This window comes from Ranitomeya variabilis, chromosome 5, assembly GCF_051348905.1.
Source record: "Ranitomeya variabilis isolate aRanVar5 chromosome 5, aRanVar5.hap1, whole genome shotgun sequence".
NCBI classification, from domain to species: domain Eukaryota; kingdom Metazoa; phylum Chordata; class Amphibia; order Anura; family Dendrobatidae; genus Ranitomeya; species Ranitomeya variabilis.
Window position 1 is genome coordinate 332,149,950 of NC_135236.1, and position 18,099 is coordinate 332,168,048.

The 18,099-nt window shown below is 45.7% G+C and overlaps 1 long non-coding RNA gene across 1 annotated transcript; it reads left to right on the plus strand.

Annotated features, from left to right (window-relative positions):
- Window positions 1–6,100: 6,100 nt before the first annotated feature.
- On the plus strand, window positions 6,101–17,432 carry LOC143775937 (uncharacterized). Its single transcript, XR_013215734.1, has 4 exons — window positions 6,101–6,158; window positions 8,189–8,506; window positions 15,758–15,907; window positions 16,591–17,432. It is a non-coding gene; the product is annotated as an uncharacterized LOC143775937 (long non-coding RNA).
- Window positions 17,433–18,099: the final 667 nt, after the last annotated feature.

Here is an 18,099-nt window from a genome sequence, read left to right on the forward strand (position 1 = left end):
CCACAGGATCAGGTTCCGTTGTCTTTTTGGCGGGAAATTTATCTTCGGGAGCTACAGCGGCGGCCTGGAGCGCAACGCACCGCTGGACGCCCCGCGCCATCCAGCCTGCTTCGCCGGTTGCTCTCCTCCACCTGGTGTAAGTGACGGCATCACCCGGCTCCAGGTCGCGATCAAATCTTCCATTGCAAGGTTCCACCTCCTCTCGGTCCACGTGAACTTGCAGCGGCTCCCCGATCTCCTGGATAACCCCGCGCCCATGTCGGGGGTTGAAGGAGACCACTACACCCCAGTGGGACAAGGGGGGCTCCTCGACAGTGGTTAAGTCAACCTGGGTTACCGGTTGTGGTCGGGCTCGCCATGCAGCCATCAAGCGCCGCAGGTGCTCGGCCTCAGGCATGAGCTTCAGGCCCGGTGTCTGCGGCGCACTTTCAGCCGCGACCGTGTTGAGAGGAGCAGGGGACATCGGAGACAAGCAGACCTCCGTGGGCTGGCCCAGCCGAGCAGTCACACGGGCATCGGCCTCCAGGCGGGCAGCGATCCGCCGGGCCTCGGCTGCGGCCATACACTCTTCCGACGGCGGCCGTGGGGGTCGGCCCATCGCTGGCTCCGTCAGGGTCAGCTCCCGCAGTGACGGCGTATCCCGAGCCACGTCGGGCTGTCCAGCCTCTCTCCGGGTTCGACCATTCCCGCGCGGTGCCTCCGGCGTCGCCATCTTTGTCTCCTCTCCAATGTCTTCTTCCCGCGGTCTCTTTCGTGGGCGGCCCCGTCTCCATGGTTTCCACCCTCCAAACAGGATCAGGAGGCGGACCTCAGCTGTTGACGGGCACGTCCTCAGGACACAGAAATATTTGGACTGGGCGGCCATTGCTGTTCGCGCTCTCCAGCTTGCCTACGCCCACTTCACGCCCCTCTTCTCTTCCTGCGCTCTCCTCAGCGCTGCAATGGCGGCGGATTTTGGCGGCAAATGGCGCAGCACAGTCCTTGCAATAAAGTACAGTCCAAGCACCATAAATCACAGTTCCAAGGCACACATGACCTGATTCTTCAGGCTTAAGTAGATCCTGTTTGTGACGCCAAGTTGCGGCGCCCCCACTGCCGCAGGGCCGAGGGGTACCCGGTACCGGGCCTGTGTGAGTCTCTGCTCTGGGGTTGTCACGGCGGCTAGGCCCCGGTCCGTGACCCTGCCGTGGGGCGCACAGTGAATAATAGGTGTGGATGATGGTGGGGATGCTGTGGTGGTGCGGTGCAGTAAATAACGAGGACACCAGGTTGCAGTCTCTTTACCTCTTTACTGAAGATCTCTGGGTCCTCAGTCCGGAACACGGTTCACCAGGCTGCGCAAGTCCGGCCGGTCCAATGGCACCTCCAGAGTTCTCTTCACAGGTGGAAATCGGTGCCTTCCTACTAGCGCTATGTGTTGTGGTCCTTCTCTGCTGTGCTTACGGAAAGTACCCCACAACTGTTGTGTCTGTTTCTGATGTTCCCTCACAACTCGATTAGATGATGTTCTGCTAATCCTCCGTCCCTCCCTGATGTTCTGGTTGGGACGGCACCCGTTTGACGGGTAGGCTTGGAGCTCTTCCGGGACCCTAGAGTCGCCCCTCTCCACAAGTTGCCCCCCAAGACTGCATAGGTGATATGTGTTAGACAGCCCGCCTTAGACTGACTGTCCTGCCGCGGTTTGGAGTATTGCTTGAAGCTGAATATTATTCTACTCCCTCGGCGTTCCGGCCACCGGTAGTGCGCCTCAGTAGGATGTTGCTTCGGTCTTACAGCACGACTCCTATTGGTATTTCTCCTTTGCGTGATCTCGTTTCTCACTCAGCACAATCTATCTCGCTTCTAATCCTTTCTTGGGGACTGCCGCTACCCGGAGCAGGCACGGTCCCGTTACGTTCTTTCTTGTTGCCAAGCCTCTGTCAGGATCCCACCCCTGACAGAGACCCTACTGTATCTTCCCCCACAACACCCTCTGCCACAAGGTGTTGCCTGGTTCCAACCCAGTCAGCTTTCTGATCTAACTTCCTGCCTGACCCCCAGTTTACCCACTATGGTGGGGAGTGGCCTAATGAATAGCACCCTTAGCTCCCCCCGGAGGCCCAGCTGTGAAATGTATTGGTGTCTGTGATACCTGATCAGATGAACTCCTTCAGTGCCATCAGACGCACCATAGCTCCCCATAGTGGCGGAGCCACAGTACTGCAACGACCAGGACTCTGGGGCGCTGCACATGTCCATCTTGAACTGTCCTCCCACCTCTCCCCCTGCTCCCTCTTTGACCGGTTACAATCTGGCTTCCGACCCCATCACTCAACTGAAACTGCCCTAACTAAAGTCACCAATGATCTACTAACTGCCAAGAGCAAGCGACACTACTCTGTCCTCCTTCTCCTGGACCTGTCTTCTGCCTTTGACATTGTGGACCATTCCCTCCTGCTACAGATTCTATCATCTTTTGGCATCTATCCTGGATCTCGTCATATCTAACAGACCGAACATTCAGTGTCTCCCTCTCCCACACCACCTCCGCACCTCGCCCCTTGTCTGTCGGTGTCCCTCAAGGCTCAGTTCTAGGACCCCTACTCTTCTCCATCTACACCTTCGGCCTGGGACAGCTCATAGAATCCCACGGTTTGCAGTATCATCTCTACACCGATGACACACAGATCTACCTATCCGGACCTGACCTCACCTTACTCACCATATCCCACACTGTCTGTCTGCTATCTCGGCCTTTTTTTCTGCTCGCTTTCTAAAACAGAACATGGACAAAATAGAATTCATGATCTTTCCCGCCCATCTCACTCTACCCCTCCACCAGACCTATCCATCAAGGTCAATGGCTGCTCACTTTCCCCAGTCCCGCATGCTCGGTGCCTCGGGGTGATCCTCGACTCTGCCCATTCTTTAAAGCCACATATCCAAGCCCTTGCCTCCTCCTGCCATCTCAAACTCAAAAATATTTCCCGGATCCACACATTCCTCGACAACGAAACAACAAAAACACTAGTGCACGCCCTTATCTCCCGCCTTGACTACTGCAACCTCCTACTCTCTGGCCTCCCCTCTGGCACCATTCCAATCCATCCTACACTCTGCTGCCCAACTAATCTACCTGTCTCCCCTCTACTCCCCAGCCTCTCCCCTATTCCAAGTCCTTCACTGGCTTCCAATCGTCCGTAGACCCTTACTATGACATACAAAGCCATCCACAAACAGTCTCCTCCATACATCTGTGACATGGTCTCCCGATACTTACCTACACGCAACCTTCGATCCTCACAATATCTCCATCTCTACTCCCCTCTATCTCTTCATCCCACAACTGCATGCATCCAAGACTTCTCCGGTGCTTCCCCCATACTCTGGGAATCTCTACCCCAACACGTCAGACTCTCCCCTACCATAGAAACCTTCAAAAGAAACTGAAGACTCACCTCTTCCGACAAGCCTACAGCCTGCAGTGATCCTCAACCTACTGAACTGCTGCACAACCAGCTCTACCCTCTCCTAGTGTATCCTCACCCATCCCCTGCAGACTGTGAGCCCTCGCAGGCAGGGTCATCCCTCCTTCTGTACCGGTTAGTGCCTTGTTTTTTGCTCATGTTTATTGTATTTGTCTATATTTGCCCCTTTTCACATGTAAAGCGCCATGGAATAAATGGCGCTATAAAAATGTATAATAATATTAATTTATTGTCTGCACTTAAAGAGGCACTGGCATAGGTTGATAACAGAGGGTCCCTGTGCAAAAAAAAAACAGTATATGCCTATACTTTTCAGTCGGATTCCACTTCCAAAATCTGAAAAAGCTTCACAAGTGCATCCCATGGAATAGGCATAATGCTCAGCAATGTAACAATGACATTGACAAGTAAAAGACGCAATTTGTGGAACCACTGCAAGAACGATGGCAAGATCACTGGCAAAGCCGCTTCAGGAAAACCACCGCCGGCGTCTTACTGAAGTGGCCTGGTAAAACTCAGGTGTGCCAATGTCTAATGGATGCCATGTGCACAAAGCCTAAGGACTTCTTGTTGTCCAGGTGCAAATCTGATTACAGAATGGTGCCAGTCAGAGACCGCCTCATTCAAGGCTCTTCGGAAAATTGCTGACTGGTGGCCCTTCTTACGAATAATTGGAAGACATTGATAGAAAGGAGCATAGCCCATGTATGTGGTCTATAGGCAGCAGGCTGCACTGATATTTTGTTTTATGGTAGGTTTCACTTGCCCCCTTTTCCATTGTCCCATTGCACTGACTTATGGCATGTCTGCTCCCTACAGAGAGCTGGACATTACTGAACTCAGGGGGGCAGGCAAATTACAAAGTTTGGACTAAAGAGTTTAACCCCTTCTTAGCAAACCTAAAAAGTGTGGTAAGAGGGTGAGAAATATTAAAAAAAATTGATGCCTCCCAGATTGGCACTGCTCCTTCATAATCAGTGCTGTGTCCCCTGCCAGTTTGCTAGAATTAACATCCTGCAGGGGCGTCAAGCGAGTGCTACAGCCAAGTGACAGCCACTAACTATAAGGGACCAGTGTCAGTCCAGGAGGTGAGTATAAGTTTTTTTACATTTTTTTCACTTTCCTGTACCCATTAATTAGGGGTTGTCCAGTGGTGGGCAACTTCTTTAATTAAAGTTTTTCACAGTACAAATAAAAAATAATGTGTGCAAAAATTTCGATTTTGAAATAGAAATAATAGGAATATGAAAGGTACTTTAAAAAAAATAATAAAAATATGACAGATAATGTAAGATATCATGTATATATGTATATATATATATATATATACACAGTACAGACCAAAATTTTGGACACCTCATTTAAAGATTTTTCTGTATTTTCATGACTATGAAAATTGTACATTCACACTGAAGGCATCAAAACTATGAATTAACACATGTGGAATTATATACTTAACAAAAAAGTGTGAAACAACTGAAAATATGTCTTATATTCTAGGTTCTTCAAGCTAGCCACCTTTTGCTTTGATGACTGCTTTGCACACTCTTGGCATTCTCTTGATGAGCTTCAAGAGGTAGTCACCGGAAATGGTCTTCCAACAATCTTGAGGCTCATCAAGAGAATGCCAAGAGTGTGCAAAGCAGTCATCAAAGCAAAAGGTGGCTACTTTGAAGAACCTAGAATATAAGACACATTTTCAGTTGTTTCACACTTTTTTGTTAAGTATATAATTCCACATGTGTTAATTCATAGTTTTGATGCCTTCAGTGTGAATGTAGAATTTTCATAGTCATGAAAATACAGAAAAATCTTTAAATGAGAAGGTGTGTCCAAACTTTTGGTCTGTACTGTTTATATGTATAAGGGATTCACTCACACATTAGGTAGCGTTCACACAGGCAATGCAGTTTTATGGCAAAACTTCAAAGGGATTCAAAACTAAATACAGTGTCTTCTGTGCACAAAGTTATCACAGGAAATAAACAGTTCATTCATCAGGCACATATATGTCAGTGCAGGATCACCTGAACAGGTAACAGTTCTTTCTCCTGGAGCAATCCCACCATTCTTGGTATTCCCTGCAGCCCGAGCTCCAGCAGCTTCCAGCACAAAACAGGACTCAACTCACAGTTCACTCTGATCAGGCTGCAGCTTTCACTCATTATTCTACAGCTTTAACACACAGACTGCTCAGCTTTTCTAACTGACCCATTGCTGTTTCCATTCAGATAGAGAGAGAGATCCCAGCTCGTTTCTGAGCTACAGCTCACATCTTGGCTGGTCACTCCCCAGCTCCAGCACACACAACTCTGCTTCATCCAGCAGACGGACGCACCTAGTGAACACAGGCCCTCGTTCTAATAAAAAGCTAGGTAGGTGCATCTAGTCAAATCCAGCAGTGCTAGGACTTAACCCGGCCCTTCCTTGCTTTGCTACGTAATATAAATATTTTTTTTTATATGAATCCCTCCTATCTACTATAATTGTATCTACAAGGGAAATCAAGACTTACAACAAAGGTTAGACAATTAGTCCAGATTTATCTTCTATGTTAGGAAATCCATCAGAAGAACCTGACGCACTAAATCCTGGAAAATACACAAAGTGGGAAAGCAAGATGTGCAAGAAAAAAACTGGGTTATGTATGTAAAAAAGGTAGCAGCAAACCCACTGAAGTGCCCCCTCCAGGTAGGAAACCGTTATATTTGTGATAAGAAGATATTGATTTCAGGGTTTCTGTCAGTAATGCCGCTGAACAACAATCTCTTTCCAGACTAAATGTGTTCCTTCCACAGAACAATAATTGGCATTTAACTTCATAAAACGTAGACAGAGCATTTTCTACAGTGAAAAAACATGAATACAAGGGTAGACGTTCCAGATCCTAAAATAAAGTCTTTGTTCTTCAGGGATTAAAACATGGTAATAGGCAGAATCCCCAATGGATGTGACTGTGCACAGCAGGCAACGACAGTCCAGAGACGATTTTCGATCCTACAGTGGATCTTTGTCAAAGCTAAACTACAAGTCACAGCATGGACATTTTATACGTGATACAAGCCAATCAAATAAATTTCAGACCTCATGTGATCGAGCACATCAAGGTCCTGACAGATCAATTGTTCGATAATTGATGCATTGTACCAATATGCTGCGGAAGTAACAGGATAAAAAATAGGCAAACACAATACGTAACATTTATCTTAAAAACATCATCAGTGATGAATCATCATTTCATTCCTCTTGTTGAGACCAGTGGGATGTCTTGTTCCCAAGTTGTAAATCCAGAACCCTCTGGTGTTAACAGACGTCTTTTTCTATCCCCACCTCGCTTCACGTTTTTAAGGTGCTCTACGCCTGAGACTTAAAGATGAAGTATTCCTATTGTGATGCACAATGAAATGTTTGGCAGCCATAGATATATTCCGAATAACATCATTATTATTATTTAGATCTCTGATGTGTTCTGAAATACGAGCTTTTACTTTTTTCGTGGTGCATCCAGTATATACGGTACTAAGTGACAAATAGTGCATTCTATTTTATATATCACATTTGTTGAGTTACAGTTAATAAATTGATTAATATTATAAATCTGTGACTCCTTGTGATTATTAAATGTTTCTGTTTTTTGGGAATATTTGCAAGTTTTACAGTTATTTGCTCCACATTTAAAGAAGCCCTTGAGAGTCAGTCAATTTTGCACAAGTGGTTTCCATGAAAATAATCCCGGTGAAACTATGTTTTCAATAGTGGGAGCTCTCCTAGCTACTACATTTCCTCCCAAATCAAGAATTTTAGCTAGAGTCTCATCTTCATATAATATTGGTAAACATTTCTAAATAACATTTTTAATATCATTGAATTGGGGGCTGTACCGTAAGCAAACAAAAGGGTTTTTTATTTTTTTGCTTTTCTCACTGGATTATATTTGGGCTCCATTAAATCATCCCTATTTTTAGTGAGGGCTATGTTTCTGGCTCTTCTGAGCGACCAATCCGGACACTTGTGTTTTTTTTAATTTTTCATGCAGACTATCAAATTCTGTGTTCATATCTTTAACTTTAGAGCAATTTCTTTTTAGTCTAATATGTTCCCCTACTGGGATAGATTTATTGTGTGGCTACTGTGAGCAGGCGATATAGTGTTTCCTTTCAGTGGCTTGTGATAAGTTTTGCTCTCAATTATTTGCCCTGCATTTCCCTGAAGATCTAGATCCAAAAATGAGATTGAATAGCTATTATGTTTCTATGTAAAAGAACATTATAATTGTTTGAATTTATATAATCTATGAATTTTTAGGGGCTTCATCACAGAAGGGGTGAATACATATGTACATGACAATTTTAGATTATTTGATCCCATAAATATAATTTAGGTCTATATTTCTCTCACTTCACCAACTTAGACTATTTAGTGCTGATGCCTCACACACAAAAATATGTAAACACCAGTTGTACTATGAGAAAATAGGTACAAAGCCAGGGGGTGAATACTTTGGCAAGCCACTATATAGCAGCTGTATAAGTAGCTCACAGGGTGCGATTTTGCTGAGGCACTACATACACACACTATTACATACACGCTATTTGTTACAGTGTAAGGGAAGGTGCACACGACACATTTATGCCGTGAATAGCTGAGAATTTTACTGTCGCAGCAAAGTGAATGACTTTTCTGAGATCTCGTGAACCCTTTGCTTATTTTTTTCCTTGCAGATTTGAAACAGTCTGAATACGGCAGCATGACAATTTTTTTCAGCATTCTGACCGAGATCACTAGATAAAGCATACCTTTTGGGTAAATAAAGGTATTTAGAAAAATGTTCTATTTTTTAATGTGTATTATTTATTTTATTCCGTGTCTCGGAGAACCCCTTTAAGGCCAAAGTCAGCTGTGTCCATAAGAGGATAGAAGCCCATTCCATGTATAGGGCACTGGCTGCAGGTGATTGTCGGTTATGAGGTCACGGAATGTTGTGACGGTAACTCGGCAACTGGGGAGCGGAATCCTCAGAGGGCTCCAGCTAGTGGAGGGTGAGGATCCTCATATTATCTGCTGATTTATGTCCTGTCCTATCCCTCCTGTCTGTGACTTCTGCTCCTCATTTCCCTCATTCTCTAATAATATCTGAACTTTTATTTCACTAATGAGCAAAATGTGTAATTTATGCAACCGGCCTTCTGTCTTTGTATCCACCATCCATACATGCAGAGCAATGTAGAGATTACTCATAATTAAGAATATCTCATAATTGCCATAAATCTCTATTTTCTACCAGTTACTTAATGTTTAGAGAGTGCAGGAGGTCAAGTTGTTCCTTGTGGATGGGCCCAGTTGGTGTAAGGAGACTTATAGGCCAATGCTGCTCTGGGAATTATAAGATGCTAGTTGCCCATTTAGATGAAGAGGACAGGAGCTCTAGTGCCCCCTATTGGCTGTAGGTTTGCACTGATAGGAAGCAAAAAGCCCAAAACACTTGTCTGTAAATGGAGCTTCTGGTTTGGCTTCCTATCCTGCGTCATGTGCCACGGCGCATTAAAGGGTCGATATTGACTTTTAGCATTGCCACCTCCAATGGGTGGCACTAGAGCTCCTGTCCTCCTCCTCCTCTGTGATGTGAATGTTTGCTTGATATTTGGATAATTACATTGATATCTTCGATATAAGGTTTCGGCTTAAGGTAAAGAATCTAAGAGGGTTGTACAAGATTTGAAAAATTCTGCTTTGTTTCTTCAAAAAACAGCGCCACACCTGTCTGTTGGCTGTGTCCGGTATTACAGTTCAGCTCTATTCACTGCTGTGAAGCAGATTTACAATGCCACACACAAGCCGTGGACAGGTCTGGCGCTGTGATTGGAAGAAAACAGTTATGTTTTTCTAATCCTGCACTATCCCTTAAATCACCATTTCCCGGATACGGGATTGGTTGCAGGTTTTTGTCACTTCCGACGGTTACTGTTGTTACTGTAATCAATACACAGGTCTGCGACTAAAAAGCTGTTTGATTATTTTCATCTAATTTCCATGTATTTTGGTGTGCTGAAAAAAAAAAAAAATATTGAAAAAAATCCTGGACGTCAGGATTTGCCACAAAATGCAAAATTCTCTTCAAATTTAGTATATTTTTCGGGTTTTTTTATCTTAGGGTTTTGAAAGTCAAAATTACTATTAATTAATTCACATCAATGCATTGAAGATATACAATGCCAAAAAAATATAACTGCCGAGGGTGCTCACACTTGGTGAAAAAAAAATGTCCTCCAAGAAACTTTGGTTCCTCCCCATAAAGTTCTTCTACCACCTCTCCACATAAAATTGGGATTGATGAAGCAATTCGTAAAATCACTTCCAAAAGATGGAGAATGCTTCAAATACTTGGTCACCAAGTTTCCAGGCCTCTCGGAGGCAAAATTGAAGGAAGGTGTGTTCGTCGGACCAGACATTAGAAGGCTTATAGCTGATCAAGAGTTTATCAATACCATGACGCATCCTCAAAAAGAAGGGTGGTTTGCATTTACAGAGGTCGTAGAGAAATTTTTAGGCAATAACAAAGACCCTGACTACAAAAAATCGTCAGACGAATGCTGAAAGCATTTGAAGCTTTAGGTTGCCTGATGAGTTTGAAAGTGCATTTCCTCCATTCCCACCTTGACAACTTTCCTGAAAATTTGGGAGCTGTGAGTGAAGAGCAAGGTGAACGATCCCACCAGGACATTAAAGAGATGGAAAGAAGATACCAGGGAAGATGGAGCATTACAATGATGGCAGACTACTGTTGGACGCTTCAGAGAGACATTGCAGATGCTCTTCACAAGCGTAAATGTACCAAGAGAAGCCTCACAGGGAAGAAGAATCGATTTTAGTGTGTGTTAGTGAGCTCATTGCAGTTAAAAAATGATTTTCATGAAACACTTGTAATAAAAAATTAATTTTATGAGTCTATTTTCATTTATTTTGAGGTATTGTCTTATTTAACATAGTTATTAATATTATTATTTATTGTTATAGCGCCATTTATTCCATGGCGCTTTACATAGTTACTTAAATTGTCAGAAAACGTGATGTCCTATGACAAAACGGAGGTCATTTTCGGATTCAGCGCACTTAAAAACATAAAGATTATGTGGAATAACCAAAACAGTTCTTGAAAAAATTTTTTGGGCAGACCTGTGTAATCCATGGTGAGTGATGACATCACACGGTGACACCATGGTAACTACCGAGGGGACTTTCCTGGTATAATGTACTCCATTCTGGTCCTTTTTTTTGGTATAATGTCTCCCATCCTGGGCCCCTTCCAGTAATATATGTCCCCCCATCCTGGACCCCTTCCAGTAATATGTCCCCCATACTGGTATAATGTCTCCGATCCTGGGCTCCTTCCAGTAATATGTCCCCCATACTAGTATAATGTCCCCCCCATCCTGGGCCCGTTCCAGTAATATATGTCCCCCATACTGGTATAATGTCCCCCTCCATCCTGGGCCCCTTCCAGCAATATATGTCCCGCATCCTGGTATAATGTCCCCCCCATCCCGGGCCCCTTCCAGCAATATATGTCCTCCATACTGGTATAATGTCCCCCCCCCCATCCTGGGCCCCTTCCAGTAATATATGTCCCCCATACTGGTATAATGTATACCATCCTGGGCCCCTTCCAGCAATATATGTCCCACATCCTGGTATAATGTCCCCCCCATCCTGGGGCCCTTCCAGTAATACATGTCCTCCATACTGGTATAATGTCCCCCCCCCCCATCCTGGGCCCCTTCCAGTAATATATGTCCCACATCCTGGTATAATGTTCCCCCCATCCTGGGCCCCTTCCAGTAATACATGTCCCCCATACTGGTATAATGTCCCCCCCATCCTGGGCACCTTCCAGTAATACATGTCCCCCATACTGGTATAATGTCCCCCCATCCTGGGCCCCTTCCAGTAATACATGTCCTCCATACTGGTATAATGTCCCCCCCCATCCTGGGCCCCTTCCAGTAATATATGTCCCCCATACTGGTGTAATGTATACCATCCTGGGCCCCTTCCAGCAATATATGTCCCACATCCTGGTATAATGTCCCCCCCATCCTGGGCCCCTTCCAGTAATACATGTCCTCCATACTGGTATAATGTCCCCCCCCATCCTGGGCCCCTTCCAGTAATATATGTCCCCCCCATCCTGGGCACCTTCCAGTAATACATGTCCTCCATACTGGTATAATGTCCCCTCCCCATCATGGGCACCTTCCAGTAATACATGTCCTCCATACTGGTATAATGTCCCCCCCAATCCTGGGCATCTTCCAGTAATACATGTCCTCCATACTGGTATAAAGACCCCCCCCCCCATCCCGGGTCCCTTCCAGTAATACATGTCCTCCATACTGGTATAATGTCCCCCCATCCTGGGCCCCTTCCAGTAATACATGTCCTCCATACTGGTATAATGTCCCCCCCCATCCTGGGCTCCTTCCAGTAATATATGTCCCACATCCTGGTATAATGTCCCCCCCATCCTGGGCCCCTTCCAGTAATACATGTCCTCCATACTGGTATAATGTCCCCCCCATCCTGGGCCCCTTCCAGTAATACATGTCCTCCATACTGGTATAATGTCCCCCCCATCCTGGGCCCCTTCCAGTAATACATGTCCTCCATACTGGTATAATGTCCCCCCCCATCCTGGGCCCCTTCCAGTAATATATGTCCCCCATACTGGTATAATGTATACCATCCTGGGCCCCTTCCAGCAATATATGTCCCACATCCTGGTATAATGTCCCCCCCATCCTGGGCCCCTTCCAGTAATACATGTCCTCCATACTGGTATAATGTCCCACCCATCCTGGGCCCCTTCCAGTAATATATGTCCCACATCCTGGTATAATGTTCCCCCCATCCTGGGCCCCTTCCAGTAATACATGTCCCCCATACTGGTATAATGTCCCCCCCATCCTGGGCACCTTCCAGCAATATATGTCCCACATCCTGGTATAATGTCCCCTCATCCTGGGCCCCTTCCAGTAATACATGTCCCACATCCTGGTATAATGTCCCCTCATCCTGGGCCCCTTCCAGTAATACATGTCCCCCATACTGGTATAATGTCCCCCCCATCCTGGGCCCCTTCCAGCAATATATGTCCCCCCCCCATCCTGGGCACTTTCCAGTAATACATGTCCTCCATACTGGTATAATGCCCCCCCCCCCATCATGGGCACCTTCCTGTAATACATGTCCTCCATACTGGTATAATGTCCCCCCCAATCCTGGGCACCTTCCAGTAATACATGTCCTCCATACTGGTATAATGCCCCCCCCCCCATCCCGGGTCCCTTCCAGTAACACATGTCCTCCATACTGGTATAATGTCCCCCCCCCATCCTGGGCCCCTTCCAGTAATATATGTCCCACATCCTGGTATAATGTCCCCCCCTATCCTGGGCCCCTTCCAGTAATACATGTCCTCCATACTGGTATAATGTCCCCCCCCCCATCCTGGGCCCCTTCCAGTAATTTATGTCCCACATCCTGGTATAATATCCCCTCCATCCTGGGCCACTTCCAGTAATACATGTCCTCCATACTGGTATAATGTCCCCCCCCCCATCATGGGCCCCTTCCAGTAATATATGTCCCACATCCTGGTATAATGTCCCCCCCATCCTGGGCCACTTCCAGAAATACATGTCCTCCATACTGGTATAATGTCCCCCCCCCATCCTGGGCCCCTTCCAGTAATATATGTCCTCCATACTGGTATAATGTCTCCCCCCCATCCTGGGCCCCTTCCAGGAATATATGTCCTCCATACTGGTATAATGCCCCCCCCCATCCTGGGCCCCTTCCAGTAATACATGTCCCCCATACTGGTATAATGTCCCCCCATCCTGGGCCCCTTCCAGTAATATATGTCCCACATCCTGGTATAATGTCCCCCCCGTCCTGGGCCCCTTCCAGTAATACATGTCCTCCATACTGGTATAATGCCCCCCCCCATCCTGGGCCCCTTCCAGTAATACATGTCCCCCATACTGGTATAATGTCCCCCCATCCTGGGCCCCTTCCAGTAATATATGTCCCACATCCTGGTATAATGTCCCCCCCATCCTGGGCCCCTTCCAGTGATCAAGGAAGAAGGAAACATCCAGCTCAACGAGATAGTGAAAAAACGTGTCGTTCCTTTATTCACTTCAGAAAAACAGTATCAACGCGTTTCTGGTGACAGAGCACGACTAAGGGTGCTCTGTCACCAGAAACGCGTGGATACTGTTTTTATTCCTGTTGTTGCTGATGTTTTTATCCTCCACATATACAGGTCCTTCTCAAAAAATTAGCATATAGTGTTAAATTTCATTATTTACCATAATGTAATGATTACAATTAAACTTTCATATATTATAGATTCATTATCCACCAACTGAAATTTGTCAGGTCTTTTATTGTTTTAATACTGATGATTTTGGCCTACAACTCCTGATAACCCAAAAAACCTGTCTCAATAAATTAGCATATCAAGAAAAGGTTCTCTAAATGATCTATTACCCTAATCTTCTGAATCAACTAATTAACTCTAAACACATGCAAAAGATACCTGAGGCTTTTAAAAACTCCCTGCCTGGGTCATTACTCAAAACCCCCATCATGGGTAAGACTAGCGACCTGACAGATGTCAAGAAGGCCATCATTGACACCCTCAAACAAGAGGGTAAGACCCAGAAAGAAATTTCTCAACAAATAGGCTGTTCCCAGAGTGCTGTATCAAGGCACCTCAATGGTAAGTCTGTTGGAAGGAAACAATGTGGCAGAAAACGCTGTACAACGAGAAGAGGTGACCGGACCCTGAGGAAGATTGTGGAGAAGGACCGATTCCAGACCTTGGGGAACCTGAGGAAGCAGTGGACTGAGTCTGGTGTGGAAAGGCGTGTGCAGGAAATGGGCTACAGGTGCCGCATTCCCCAGGTAAAGCCACTTTTGAACCATAAACAGCGGCAGAAGCGCCTGACCTGGGCTACAGAGAAGCAGCACTGGACTGTTGCTAAGTGGTCCCAAGTACTTTTTTCTGATGAAAGCAAATTTTGCATGTCATTCGGAAATCAAGGTGCCAGAGTCTGGAGGAAGACTGGGGAGAAGGAAATGCCAAAATGCCTGAAGTCCAGTGTCAAGTACCCACAGTCAGTGATGGTGTGGGGTGCCATGTCAGCTGCTGGTGTTGGTCCACTGTGTTTCATCAAGGGCAGGGTCAATGCAGCTAGCTATCAGGAGATTTTGGAGCACTTCATGCTTCCATCGGCTGAAATGCTTTATGGAGATGAAGATTTCATTTTTCAGCACGACCTGGCACCTGCTCACAGTGCCAAAACCACTGGTAAATGGTTTACTGACCATGGTATTACTGTGCTGAATTGGCCAGCCAACTCTCCTGACCTGAACCCCATAGAGAATCTGTGGGATATTGTGAAGAGAAAGTTGAGAGACGCAAGACCCAACACTCTGGATGAGCTTAAGGCCGCTATTGAAGCATCCTGGGCCTCCATAACATCTCAGCAGTGTCACAGGCTGATTGCCTCCATGCCACGCCGCATTGAAGCAGTCATTTCTGCCAAAGGATTCCCGACCAAGTATTGAGTGCATAACTGAACATTATTATTTGATGGTTTTTTTGTTTGTTATTAAAAAACACTTTTATTTGATTGGACGGGTGAAATATGCTAATTTATTGAGACAGGTTTTTTGGGTTATCAGGAGTTGTAGGCCAAAATCATCAGTATTAAAACAATAAAAGACCTGACAAATTTCAGTTGGTGGATAATGAATCTATAATATATGAAAGTTTAATTGTAATCATTACATTATGGTAAATAATGAAATTTAACACTATATGCTAATTTTTCGAGAAGGACCTGTATTATTGAAGTGAATAAAGGAACGACATGTTTTTTCACTATCTCGTTGAGCTGGATGTTTCCTTCTTCCTTGATCCTTCTACGCCCTGACACAGCGGTTCCGTGCTCCGAGTATCCAGAGATGTCAACCATGGTGAGCTGGACTTTGCTTTGCCCTTCCAGTGATACATGGCCCTCATACTGGTATAATGTATACCATCCTGGGCCCCTTCCAGTAATACATGACCCCCATAGTGGTATAATGTCCTCTATTCTGGACTCCTTCCATTAATAATGTTCTCGTGGCTCTTCTCCAACAAGTATAAAATAATAAATGATTTTTCTCACCTTTCCACCCTCCCCCGACTTGCGGGGACCTCTCCTATATCCATCCGGAAGCCGGTGACTGACTGCAGCAAGTGATGGGCAGCTTGTAACATTACAGCAATGCGTCGCCAGTTACTTTCTGGCCGACATCACCTGCCGACCTCTGATTGGCTGCGATGTGTGACCCGGTGATCTCTGCACCGCCATTCATTCCCGCTGAATGTGAGTCCTCGGATATCTGCTGCATATAGTGCAAGCGGTCAATTGATCATAGATTAGAGTCCCCTAAGGGGACAAGAAATAATGCAGAGCGTTTTTAAAATATGTTTAAAAAAAATATTAGAAAAACATAAAAATTTGAGCCTCGTGCTTTTTCACTGGTAAAAATTCTGAAATGTAAAAATTGTTTTCAGGTCATTTTTACCTCACAATGAATGCGGTAAAACAATTTTTCACCATTTCATCCAACCTGGTCTTTTGTTTTCCTGATTCTCACTATATTATATGTCATAATGAATGGTGTTAATAGAAACTACAAGTTGTGAATTACAAGCCCTCATATATCTATGCCGGCGGAAAAAGAAAGACGTTATGGATCTGGGAAGAAGGGGTTGGAAAAAATGAGGGAAGACCGAAAAATTCTCTGGTCATTAAAGGGGTAATTAGAAGGGCATGATAATAATTGGCCGGAAGGCAGCACCCAAGGACATGGCCGCCCTGAGCACAGCAGCATTGTTCTTTTAGTGGTTGAGGCCTTTCTACCTGGGAAAGTGGAGACTCTTCTACAAGCCCCTCGTCACTCGCATGGCCCACATAAACTATGGAGTGAGATGGATGGGAGGAAAACACACAAGTTCTTGATATTTGTCTTTTTTCCCTCTGCTTTGACGACTGGTGGACGACAGAATCCATCACTGGCGCTAACATCAGTTGCCTCCGATTCCGCCCTCCCCTGGTACCGAGCCAGGAGAAGCGCACCAGCGACAAGAGGCAGAATAGTATAAGCGAGCTGCACGAGCGATCATTCACCTCAGGTAAGAACAAAAAAAAGAATCAGAAGGGACACACAAGAGATCTGCACAAATCAATTTTTTTTTTTTTTTTAAGAAATACAAATGTTAATAATTTTTTCCTATATTGTATTAGGGACTGAAGCCTTTGTATGGGCATTAATTCAGATCCTGAAAGCTGCCACTAGAGGGAGCAATCTTGTGTACACGTAATTGGCACAGAAAACGCTGAAAAATATGTCAAAACGCTGCAGGGTACGTTCTCTGTACTCGGCGTCTTTACTGCCAAGAGAACAGGTCTTGACTGCAGAAAAAAGCAAAAGTTCTTCATGGGAACATAGTCTAAGCTTACACAGGAAACATTTTTATAAATTGAAAAAAGTTGTAACCCCCCTTAAAGGGAATCTATGACCAGGTTTTTGCTGCCCATCTGAGAGCAGCATAATGTAGAGGCAGAGTCCCTGATTCCAGCGATGTATCACTTACTGGGCTGCTTGCTTTCAGTTTGATGAAATCACAGTTTTCTCTGAGTTTCTGCTGCTCCTCTGAGTAATTGTCATTTGTCTCATTTGGCCCAATGATGAGAAGGAGACAAGATCCGTAGAAATGTGGTTTATTTGTCAGTGCGTTCAGAAGTGACCCGCTCCTTCATCAGGACAAACCACATGAACAAGTGTGTCATTTCACAACGCATTGACAAATAAAGCGCATTTCTTCGGATCTTGTCTCCTGCTCGTCATTGGGCAACCGGCAGATTTTAATCCACGTTCCTTCATTTTTACCTGTCTCTCCAGAGCGAGGATCTGCAGCAGCCGCTTTATAAACTTTTACGTAAGGAAAATGGGGGCAGGATGCTGAATGCCCATATTCTGCTGTGCCTGCTGAGATGCCCCTGCAGCGCACCGGCCCCCATCATCTGCACACCCCAGGGAAGAATCAGCCACTCCGTCCAGATCCCTTGAAGCAGGAGAAGCTCCGCCCCCATATTACCGCGAGGCGAAGGCCTAGCAGCCGCCGACGGACCCGGCCTATCAGTAGGATTCCTCCCAGGCCGAAGCCTGCTGGCCACGTAACATACTGGCACCCGACCCGGAGGGTCCCTGGAGGGGCTTCAGCACCTGCGGGGGGCAGAGGGAGCCGAATCCGGGAACAAACGCACAGTGGGCCTAGTCCGTCGAGAACACTATACCGGAGATGAAGATGGAGCCGTTGACACCGCACTCCCTCCGATGATGCCAGCCACCTGCTCCTCCAGCCAGCCTTGAGGATGAAGTGACCGAGGGCAAGTTCGCCCATGTATATCCATGATCTGGCTCAGCAAAACTTCCACACCCAGATTCCATTTTAACAAACATATCTTTACTGTTATACATTTTTCCTTAACACAGCGGAACACAGTAATAA